Source organism: Microcebus murinus, unplaced genomic scaffold, assembly GCF_040939455.1.
Source record: "Microcebus murinus isolate Inina unplaced genomic scaffold, M.murinus_Inina_mat1.0 scaf025_hap2_Mmur4.0, whole genome shotgun sequence".
Lineage (NCBI taxonomy): Eukaryota > Metazoa > Chordata > Mammalia > Primates > Cheirogaleidae > Microcebus > Microcebus murinus.
The window spans coordinates 277,338-288,880 of record NW_027438971.1 but is presented as its reverse complement, the minus strand read 5'-3'; the positions used below and the strand labels follow the sequence as shown (position 1 = coordinate 288,880).

General features: G+C 62.2%; 3 pseudogenes; all 3 read right to left on the bottom strand.

Moving 5' to 3' along the window:
* Positions 1-2,106: 2,106 nt before the first annotated feature.
* On the bottom strand, positions 2,107-2,225 carry LOC142868029 (uncharacterized; annotated as a pseudogene).
* A 3,850-nt stretch (positions 2,226-6,075) lies between these two features.
* Positions 6,076-6,194, bottom strand: LOC142868028 (uncharacterized; annotated as a pseudogene).
* Positions 6,195-10,050: 3,856 nt separating this feature from the next.
* Positions 10,051-10,169, bottom strand: LOC142868026 (uncharacterized; annotated as a pseudogene).
* Positions 10,170-11,543: the final 1,374 nt, after the last annotated feature.

The window sequence follows — 11,543 nt, the reverse complement described above, 5'->3', positions numbered from 1 at the left end:
GCCCCCGCCCCCACATGGCACAGGGCCCAGAGACACCTCAGACACTTGCTACCCAAAGTGCAAAGGGCATCAGTTGCTCCTCCAAAGCCCCCGCCCAGCAGACCGCGTTGTCCAGCCAGCCCCCGGGCCTCCCTGGGGTGCCCAGCACAAAAGTGCAGACACCCACCGGACCCTCAATCTCAGTTTTCGGATGTTTTTGCCACTCTAAGGACCCGCAGGCCAGCTGGGCCTTCTGGCAGGACAGAGAGCCCCGGAATCCGACGTGGAGAGCTGAGTGTACGTCCCCATGAGGAGGCGGTCCCCACCTCCGCGGCTATCCCCTTGCGGGGAGCGGCAGCCGCGGGGCCTCAGAGAAGACACCAGGCTGGGCCCCCACGGCACAGCGGGAGCACGTCCCCCGCAGGCCACTTAGCGACGGCGGCCAGCCGGCGGACGGTTGGGTTGCGCGAGACGCTGCGGCCGCCCTGCTACCGGGTTCCTGGGAGGGCGTCCTGGAACCAGCGTCCACACCAAGCCCTTGGAAGGCCCAGGCGACAGAGGAGCCCCGTCAGGCAGGGGCCGAGGACGGTGACGGCCCGGGCGGGGAGGAGCGTGTCAGGCAGGGGCAGAGGACGGTGACAGGTGACAGGCCGGGCGGGAAGGAGTCAGTCAGGCAGGGGCCGTGGAGGAGACGGGCTGGGTAAGGGTTAGGGTTAGAGTCAGGGCACAAGTCACAATCGCAAAGACCTGGAAGCCACCCGAGTGCCCATCGACCCACGAGTGGGTAAATAAAATGTGGCGCGTGGACACCACGGAGTGCTATTCGGCTATGAGGAGCAGCGGTGAGAGGGCACCTCTCCTGGTTCTCCTGGCCAGAGCTGGAACCCGTTCCAGTAAGCCAAGTATCCCAAGAATGGACACACGAGCACCACGTGCTCGCGCTCACCAGCAAATGGGTACGAACCGATGGACACCTAAGTGGACACAGAGGAATCACCTTCTTCGGGTGGGTGTCGGGCGGGTGGGGGGAGGGGATGGGCATACACATCCATTAGGAATGGGGTGGGTGCGCACCGACTGGGGGATGGGCGCACTTGAAGCTCTGACCCGAGGGGGGAGGCTGGGAGAGGGCAACGCACCGCACCCGACCTTAACATTGGTGCCCCCACAATATGCTGGAACAACATGAGAGGTAAATGAATAAGAACACGGGGCGGAGGGGGGCACGGGCAACACATGTCACCTTAATACTTGGACTCCCATCATCTGCTTGAAAAGAGAGAGAAAAGAAAATGCAATAATAGAGATAAGAGACACTTTTTAAAAATAATGAATCCGGCCGGGCGCTGTGGCTCACGCCTGTAATCCTAGCTCTTGGGAGGCCGAGGCGGGCGGATTGCTCAAGGTCAGGAGTTCAAAACCAGCCTGAGCAAGAGCGAGACCCCGTCCCTACTATAAATAGAAAGAAATTAATTGGCCAACTGATATATATATAAAAAATTAGCGGGGCATGGTGGCGCATGCCTGCAGTCCCAGCTACCCGGGAGGCTGAGGCAGAAGGATCACTCGAGCCCAGGAGTTTGAAGTTGCTGTGAGCTAGGCTGACGCCACGGCACTCACTCTAGCCTGGGCAACAAACCCAGACTCTGTCTCAAAAAAAAAAAAAAAAAATGAATCCGAAGAGAAAAGTAAAAGGAGGCCTGTGGAGCAGGTCTGGGTGTGACTCCGGATCCCCCAACATCAGGTGCCACCACCAAAGATCCCTACGTGTAGCCCATAGAACCCCAAAAGCAACGGGACGAGTTCTGGTCACATACTCCCTCAAAATGACATCCTGGCCTTCTTCTGGAACTCCCTCCCCTCTCAGACTCTCAAGGTTTCCTCCGGCGTGTCCGTTCCCACAGAGCAGACCTTTGGTCTGAGACCTGACAGTCCAGAAGCCACGCATGCTGCCGCGTGGCGGCGGTGTCACGGCTCGGGACAAGAGGAGGCCCCACGGTGCGGGCTGGGGCGCCAGGCACCGCGGCGGGCGCTGAGGGTGGGGGTCACCCCCACCCCGGGCCGCCCCCGCGCTCCCAGAAACGCGACAGAACCAGAGGCAAAAAAAAAAAAAAAAAAAAAAGAAGAAGCCTACGGCACCCGGTATTCCCGGGCGGTCTCCCATCCAAGTTCTAACCAGGCCCGACCCTGCTTAGCTTCCGAGACCAGACGGGATCGGGCGCGTTCGGGGTGGTGTGGCCGTGGACGGTGGAGGGCGCCCCTGCCCCGCTCAAGAAGCCGAGCCTCTCTGCGCTTCCCCGCCGCCTCCTCCCGCCCCAGGCCCCGCGCCGGGCCGGGCCTGTTGAGTTCGCCGGCCGGGTCCGGCGGGCTCCGAGGGACGGGGGTGACAGGCGGGGCGGGCAGGGAGCGGCGGGCCGAGGTTGGGGGCTGTCTCTCTATACACACACACTCACACTCACTCACTCACTCACACTCACACAAGATGCGCCTCCACGGCTGGACCCACCAAGGTGGAGACCTTCCAGCCCCCCTCCTCTCCTCGCCTGGCCTCCTTCACCTCCCCGCCCCCACCCCCAGCGCAGCCGCTGACTGCGCACGGGGTGGGCGGGGCGCTCGCCCTTTGACCCCAGCCAGGGGCCGCCCTCCCCCACAACCCCTTTCAGCTGCGCCGCCCACCCTGTGGCCCTGCGGCCGCCTATTCCCCCGGGCCAGGGCTGGGGCACAGCGCACGGGGGAGGGGAGCCAGTGTATGGGGCGTCTCTCTCTCTCTCTCTCTCTCTCTCTCTCTCTCTCTCTCTTTCTCGGGATGTGTCCCATGGGTGGGGTGGGGTGGCGTGGTTTGTGGGGCGCTGAAGAAATCAGTCCCCTCCATCTCCTCCCTCTGGAAAACACCCAAGCCCTTGGAGAACTGCCCGCACCGCTACCGTGGGGGCCGGGACCCTCCTCTGTGTCCTCCTGTGGCCCAGTCCAAGGGGCCTGGGCCTGGCCGGGGCTGCATTGGACCCCAACCACCCTGGCGTGTGGACTCGCTAAAAATCGGCGATTAGATATTGGATTCCAGCGTCATTGAGGTCATTTCACTAATGAGTGCACCGCAAAGAGTTTCCTAATCCATCTGTGAGGGTGGCAACCGAAAGAGAATTTGAAAGCTGACAGAATAGGCGAGGAAAGGCATAGGAGATTTCCACACCCAGTAAGGAAGCCTTTCCCGAAGTGGAAGAAAGAAACGAGCAAACAGAGACACCGGTAGCCCGCCCGGATGAGAGTCTGCCCCTGAGAGAAAGTACCCTGACCAGGTTCACCCGCGGGTGGGTGGGTGGCGAGCTAGCGGCATTCAGAAGAGCGAGGCCCGCAGTCTGTGCAGAAGACACCTGCACTCGGGTGTGTGTGGCGGCACAATTCACAAGCAGCTCCAGATGTTAATCCAAGGAGAAGCCAGGGAGTTCCCAACGCCCCAGGTGTCCTCAGCCCACGACTGGCTGCTGTGGGAATGCGAAGCCCGGCTCCTTGTCTCAGAGCGGGGCAACCAGGAGGTGTGATGTCCACCCAGGGGTTCCCAGGAGGATCAGGCTGAAGCTGGGACTTGGCCTGAAAGTGTCCCCTCGCATGGCCACCCCCTTCCCCTTCCTGCTCCTCTACTCCTGGTGCCCCTCCATCCAGGGGCCAGACCTTAAAGAGTCACCCGCAAGAGAATCCTGGTCCCAAAGGAGCCTTCTGGGGGACCCGTGCTGAGAGAGGTTGTGGGCATGGCCCGCTGGGGCTCTGCCCGACCCAGGGCTGAGAGATGCAACCTCCCAGCTCTGGGTCCCTGCAGGAAGTGTTGGCAAGCACAGGGCCAGTCCTCCAAAGGCCCAGGTGCAGGGAGCCCAGGCCAAGCAGCCTGTGGAAGAAGCCACATGCTGTGCCACCCCGGGGAACACGACTGCAGGCCACGGCCCTTCCCACCTCCTCCTCCTCCTCCTCCTCCTCCTCCTCCTCCCACCCCGCCCCCGCCCCCGCCCCCACATGGCACAGGGCCCAGAGACACCTCAGACACTTGCTACCCAAAGTGCAAAGGGCATCAGTTGCTCCTCCAAAGCCCCCGCCCAGCAGACCGCGTTGTCCAGCCAGCCCCCGGGCCTCCCTGGGGTGCCCAGCACAAAAGTGCAGACACCCACCGGACCCTCAATCTCAGTTTTCGGATGTTTTTGCCACTCTAAGGACCCGCAGGCCAGCTGGGCCTTCTGGCAGGACAGAGAGCCCCGGAATCCGACGTGGAGAGCTGAGTGTACGTCCCCATGAGGAGGCGGTCCCCACCTCCGCGGCTATCCCCTTGCGGGGAGCGGCAGCCGCGGGGCCTCAGAGAAGACACCAGGCTGGGCCCCCACGGCACAGCGGGAGCACGTCCCCCGCAGGCCACTTAGCGACGGCGGCCAGCCGGCGGACGGTTGGGTTGCGCGAGACGCTGCGGCCGCCCTGCTACCGGGTTCCTGGGAGGGCGTCCTGGAACCAGCGTCCACACCAAGCCCTTGGAAGGCCCAGGCGACGGAGGAGCCCCGTCAGGCAGGGGCCGAGGACGGTGACGGCCCGGGCGGGGAGGAGCGTGTCAGGCAGGGGCAGAGGACGGTGACAGGTGACAGGCCGGGCGGGAAGGAGTCAGTCAGGCAGGGGCCGTGGAGGAGACGGGCTGGGTAAGGGTTAGGGTTAGAGTCAGGGCACAAGTCACAATCGCAAAGACCTGGAAGCCACCCGAGTGCCCATCGACCCACGAGTGGGTAAATAAAATGTGGCGCGTGGACACCACGGAGTGCTATTCGGCTATGAGGAGCAGCGGTGAGAGGGCACCTCTCCTGGTTCTCCTGGCCAGAGCTGGAACCCGTTCCAGTAAGCCAAGTATCCCAAGAATGGACACACGAGCACCACGTGCTCGCGCTCACCAGCAAATGGGTACGAACCGATGGACACCTAAGTGGACACAGAGGAATCACCTTCTTCGGGTGGGTGTCGGGCGGGTGGGGGGAGGGGATGGGCATACACATCCATTAGGAATGGGGTGGGTGCGCACCGACTGGGGGATGGGCGCACTTGAAGCTCTGACCCGAGGGGGGAGGCTGGGAGAGGGCAACGCACCGCACCCGACCTTAACATTGGTGCCCCCACAATATGCTGGAACAACATGAGAGGTAAATGAATAAGAACACGGGGGGGAGGGGGGCACGGGCAACACATGTCACCTTAATACTTGGACTCCCATCATCTGCTTGAAAAGAGAGAGAAAAGAAAATGCAATAATAGAGATAAGAGACACTTTTTAAAAATAATGAATCCGGCCGGGCGCTGTGGCTCACGCCTGTAATCCTAGCTCTTGGGAGGCCGAGGCGGGCGGATTGCTCAAGGTCAGGAGTTCAAAACCAGCCTGAGCAAGAGCGAGACCCCGTCTCTACTATAAATAGAAAGAAATTAATTGGCCAACTGATATATATATAAAAAATTAGCGGGGCATGGTGGCGCATGCCTGCAGTCCCAGCTACCCGGGAGGCTGAGGCAGAAGGATCACTCGAGCCCAGGAGTTTGAAGTTGCTGTGAGCTAGGCTGACGCCACGGCACTCACTCTAGCCTGGGCAACAAACCCAGACTCTGTCTCAAAAAAAAAAAAAAAAATGAATCCGAAGAGAAAAGTAAAAGGAGGCCTGTGGAGCAGGTCTGGGTGTGACTCCGGATCCCCCAACATCAGGTGCCACCACCAAAGATCCCTACGTGTAGCCCATAGAACCCCAAAAGCAACGGGACGAGTTCTGGTCACATACTCCCTCAAAATGACATCCTGGCCTTCTTCTGGAACTCCCTCCCCTCTCAGACTCTCAAGGTTTCCTCCGGCGTGTCCGTTCCCACAGAGCAGACCTTTGGTCTGAGACCTGACAGTCCAGAAGCCACGCATGCTGCCGCGTGGCGGCGGTGTCACGGCTCGGGACAAGAGGAGGCCCCACGGTGCGGGCTGGGGCGCCAGGCACCGCGGCGGGCGCTGAGGGTGGGGGTCACCCCCACCCCGGGCCGCCCCCGCGCTCCCAGAAACGCGACAGAACCAGAGGCAAAAAAAAAAAAAAAAAAAAAAGAAGAAGCCTACGGCACCCGGTATTCCCGGGCGGTCTCCCATCCAAGTTCTAACCAGGCCCGACCCTGCTTAGCTTCCGAGACCAGACGGGATCGGGCGCGTTCGGGGTGGTGTGGCCGTGGACGGTGGAGGGCGCCCCTGCCCCGCTCAAGAAGCCGAGCCTCTCTGCGCTTCCCCGCCGCCTCCTCCCGCCCCAGGCCCCGCGCCGGGCCGGGCCTGTTGAGTTCGCCGGCCGGGTCCGGCGGGCTCCGAGGGACGGGGGTGACAGGCGGGGCGGGCAGGGAGCGGCGGGCCGAGGTTGGGGGCTGTCTCTCTATACACACACACTCACACTCACTCACTCACTCACACTCACACAAGATGCGCCTCCACGGCTGGACCCACCAAGGTGGAGACCTTCCAGCCCCCCTCCTCTCCTCGCCTGGCCTCCTTCACCTCCCCGCCCCCACCCCCAGCGCGCCGCGGCCACTGACTTCGCACGGGGTGGGCGGGGCGCTCGCCCTTTGACCCCAGCCAGGGGCCGCCCTCCCCCACAACCCCTTTCAGCTGCGCCGCCCACCCTGTGGCCCTGCGGCCGCCTATTCCCCCGGGCCAGGGCTGGGGCACAGCGCACGGGGGAGGGGAGCCAGTGTATGGGGCGTCTCTCTCTCTCTCTCTCTCTCTCTCTCTCTCTCTCTTTCTCGGGATGTGTCCCATGGGTGGGGTGGGGTGGCGTGGTTTGTGGGGCGCTGAAGAAATCAGTCCCCTCCATCTCCTCCCTCTGGAAAACACCCAAGCCCTTGGAGAACTGCCCGCACCGCTACCGTGGGGGCCGGGACCCTCCTCTGTGTCCTCCTGTGGCCCAGTCCAAGGGGCCTGGGCCTGGCCGGGGCTGCATTGGACCCCAACCACCCTGGCGTGTGGACTCGCTAAAAATCGGCGATTAGATATTGGATTCCAGCGTCATTGAGGTCATTTCACTAATGAGTGCACCGCAAAGAGTTTCCTAATCCATCTGTGAGGGTGGCAACCGAAAGAGAATTTGAAAGCTGACAGAATAGGCGAGGAAAGGCATAGGAGATTTCCACACCCAGTAAGGAAGCCTTTCCCGAAGTGGAAGAAAGAAACGAGCAAACAGAGACACCGGTAGCCCGCCCGGATGAGAGTCTGCCCCTGAGAGAAAGTACCCTGACCAGGTTCACCCGCGGGTGGGTGGGTGGCGAGCTAGCGGCATTCAGAAGAGCGAGGCCCGCAGTCTGTGCAGAAGACACCTGCACTCGGGTGTGTGTGGCGGCACAATTCACAAGCAGCTCCAGATGTTAATCCAAGGAGAAGCCAGGGAGTTCCCAACGCCCCAGGTGTCCTCAGCCCACGACTGGCTGCTGTGGGAATGCGAAGCCCGGCTCCTTGTCTCAGAGCGGGGCAACCAGGAGGTGTGATGTCCACCCAGGGGTTCCCAGGAGGATCAGGCTGAAGCTGGGACTTGGCCTGAAAGTGTCCCCTCGCATGGCCACCCCCTTCCCCTTCCTGCTCCTCTACTCCTGGTGCCCCTCTATCCAGGGGCCAGACCTTAAAGAGTCACCCGCAAGAGAATCCTGGTCCCAAAGGAGCCTTCTGGGGGACCCGTGCTGAGAGAGGTTGTGGGCATGGCCCGCTGGGGCTCTGCCCGACCCAGGGCTGAGAGATGCAACCTCCCAGCTCTGGGTCCCTGCAGGAAGTGTTGGCAAGCACAGGGCCAGTCCTCCAAAGGCCCAGGTGCAGGGAGCCCAGGCCAAGCAGCCTGTGGAAGAAGCCACATGCTGTGCCACCCCGGGGAACACGACTGCAGGCCACGGCCCTTCCCACCTCCTCCTCCTCCTCCTCCTCCTCCTCCTCCTCCTCCCACCCCGCCCCCGCCCCCGCCCCCACATGGCACAGGGCCCAGAGACACCTCAGACACTTGCTACCCAAAGTGCAAAGGGCATCAGTTGCTCCTCCAAAGCCCCCGCCCAGCAGACCGCGTTGTCCAGCCAGCCCCCGGGCCTCCCTGGGGTGCCCAGCACAAAAGTGCAGACACCCACCGGACCCTCAATCTCAGTTTTCGGATGTTTTTGCCACTCTAAGGACCCGCAGGCCAGCTGGGCCTTCTGGCAGGACAGAGAGCCCCGGAATCCGACGTGGAGAGCTGAGTGTACGTCCCCATGAGGAGGCGGTCCCCACCTCCGCGGCTATCCCCTTGCGGGGAGCGGCAGCCGCGGGGCCTCAGAGAAGACACCAGGCTGGGCCCCCACGGCACAGCGGGAGCACGTCCCCCGCAGGCCACTTAGCGACGGCGGCCAGCCGGCGGACGGTTGGGTTGCGCGAGACGCTGCGGCCGCCCTGCTACCGGGTTCCTGGGAGGGCGTCCTGGAACCAGCGTCCACACCAAGCCCTTGGAAGGCCCAGGCGACAGAGGAGCCCCGTCAGGCAGGGGCCGAGGACGGTGACGGCCCGGGCGGGGAGGAGCGTGTCAGGCAGGGGCAGAGGACGGTGACAGGTGACAGGCCGGGCGGGAAGGAGTCAGTCAGGCAGGGGCCGTGGAGGAGACGGGCTGGGTAAGGGTTAGGGTTAGAGTCAGGGCACAAGTCACAATCGCAAAGACCTGGAAGCCACCCGAGTGCCCATCGACCCACGAGTGGGTAAATAAAATGTGGCGCGTGGACACCACGGAGTGCTATTCGGCTATGAGGAGCAGCGGTGAGAGGGCACCTCTCCTGGTTCTCCTGGCCAGAGCTGGAACCCGTTCCAGTAAGCCAAGTATCCCAAGAATGGACACACGAGCACCACGTGCTCGCGCTCACCAGCAAATGGGTACGAACCGATGGACACCTAAGTGGACACAGAGGAATCACCTTCTTCGGGTGGGTGTCGGGCGGGTGGGGGGAGGGGATGGGCATACACATCCATTAGGAATGGGGTGGGTGCGCACCGACTGGGGGATGGGCGCACTTGAAGCTCTGACCCGAGGGGGGAGGCTGGGAGAGGGCAACGCACCGCACCCGACCTTAACATTGGTGCCCCCACAATATGCTGGAACAACATGAGAGGTAAATGAATAAGAACACGGGGCGGAGGGGGGCACGGGCAACACATGTCACCTTAATACTTGGACTCCCATCATCTGCTTGAAAAGAGAGAGAAAAGAAAATGCAATAATAGAGATAAGAGACACTTTTTAAAAATAATGAATCCGGCCGGGCGCTGTGGCTCACGCCTGTAATCCTAGCTCTTGGGAGGCCGAGGCGGGCGGATTGCTCAAGGTCAGGAGTTCAAAACCAGCCTGAGCAAGAGCGAGACCCCGTCTCTACTATAAATAGAAAGAAATTAATTGGCCAACTGATATATATATAAAAAATTAGCGGGGCATGGTGGCGCATGCCTGCAGTCCCAGCTACCCGGGAGGCTGAGGCAGAAGGATCACTCGAGCCCAGGAGTTTGAAGTTGCTGTGAGCTAGGCTGACGCCACGGCACTCACTCTAGCCTGGGCAACAAACCCAGACTCTGTCTCAAAAAAAAAAAAAAAAAAATGAATCCGAAGAGAAAAGTAAAAGGAGGCCTGTGGAGCAGGTCTGGGTGTGACTCCGGATCCCCCAACATCAGGTGCCACCACCAAAGATCCCTACGTGTAGCCCATAGAACCCCAAAAGCAACGGGACGAGTTCTGGTCACATACTCCCTCAAAATGACATCCTGGCCTTCTTCTGGAACTCCCTCCCCTCTCAGACTCTCAAGGTTTCCTCCGGCGTGTCCGTTCCCACAGAGCAGACCTTTGGTCTGAGACCTGACAGTCCAGAAGCCACGCATGCTGCCGCGTGGCGGCGGTGTCACGGCTCGGGACAAGAGGAGGCCCCACGGTGCGGGCTGGGGCGCCAGGCACCGCGGCGGGCGCTGAGGGTGGGGGTCACCCCCACCCCGGGCCGCCCCCGCGCTCCCAGAAACGCGACAGAACCAGAGGCAAAAAAAAAAAAAAAAAAAAAAGAAGAAGCCTACGGCACCCGGTATTCCCGGGCGGTCTCCCATCCAAGTTCTAACCAGGCCCGACCCTGCTTAGCTTCCGAGACCAGACGGGATCGGGCGCGTTCGGGGTGGTGTGGCCGTGGACGGTGGAGGGCGCCCCTGCCCCGCTCAAGAAGCCGAGCCTCTCTGCGCTTCCCCGCCGCCTCCTCCCGCCCCAGGCCCCGCGCCGGGCCGGGCCTGTTGAGTTCGCCGGCCGGGTCCGGCGGGCTCCGAGGGACGGGGGTGACAGGCGGGGCGGGCAGGGAGCGGCGGGCCGAGGTTGGGGGCTGTCTCTCTATACACACACACTCACACTCACTCACTCACTCACACTCACACAAGATGCGCCTCCACGGCTGGACCCACCAAGGTGGAGACCTTCCAGCCCCCCTCCTCTCCTCGCCTGGCCTCCTTCACCTCCCCGCCCCCACCCCCAGCGCGCCGCGGCCGCTGACTGCGCACGGGGTGGGCGGGGCGCTCGCCCTTTGACCCCAGCCAGGGGCCGCCCTCCCCCACAACCCCTTTCAGCTGCTCCGCCCACCCTGTGGCCCTGCGGCCGCCTATTCCCCCGGGCCAGGGCTGGGGCACAGCGCACGGGGGAGGGGAGCCAGTGTATGGGGCGTCTCTCTCTCTCTCTCTCTCTCTCTCTCTCTCTCTCTTTCTCGGGATGTGTCCCATGGGTGGGGTGGGGTGGCGTGGTTTGTGGGGCGCTGAAGAAATCAGTCCCCTCCATCTCCTCCCTCTGGAAAACACCCAAGCCCTTGGAGAACTGCCCGCACCGCTACCGTGGGGGCCGGGACCCTCCTCTGTGTCCTCCTGTGGCCCAGTCCAAGGGGCCTGGGCCTGGCCGGGGCTGCATTGGACCCCAACCACCCTGGCGTGTGGACTCGCTAAAAATCGGCGATTAGATATTGGATTCCAGCGTCATTGAGGTCATTTCACTAATGAGTGCACCGCAAAGAGTTTCCTAATCCATCTGTGAGGGTGGCAACCGAAAGAGAATTTGAAAGCTGACAGAATAGGCGAGGAAAGGCATAGGAGATTTCCACACCCAGTAAGGAAGCCTTTCCCGAAGTGGAAGAAAGAAACGAGCAAACAGAGACACCGGTAGCCCGCCCGGATGAGAGTCTGCCCCTGAGAGAAAGTACCCTGACCAGGTTCACCCGCGGGTGGGTGGGTGGCGAGCTAGCGGCATTCAGAAGAGCGAGGCCCGCAGTCTGTGCAGAAGACACCTGCACTCGGGTGTGTGTGGCGGCACAATTCACAAGCAGCTCCAGATGTTAATCCAAGGAGAAGCCAGGGAGTTCCCAACGCCCCAGGTGTCCTCAGCCCACGACTGGCTGCTGTGGGAATGCGAAGCCCGGCTCCTTGTCTCAGAGCGGGGCAACCAGGAGGTGTGATGTCCACCCAGGGGTTCCCAGGAGGATCAGGCTGAAGCTGGGACTTGGCCTGAAAGTGTCCCCTCGCATGGCCACCCCCT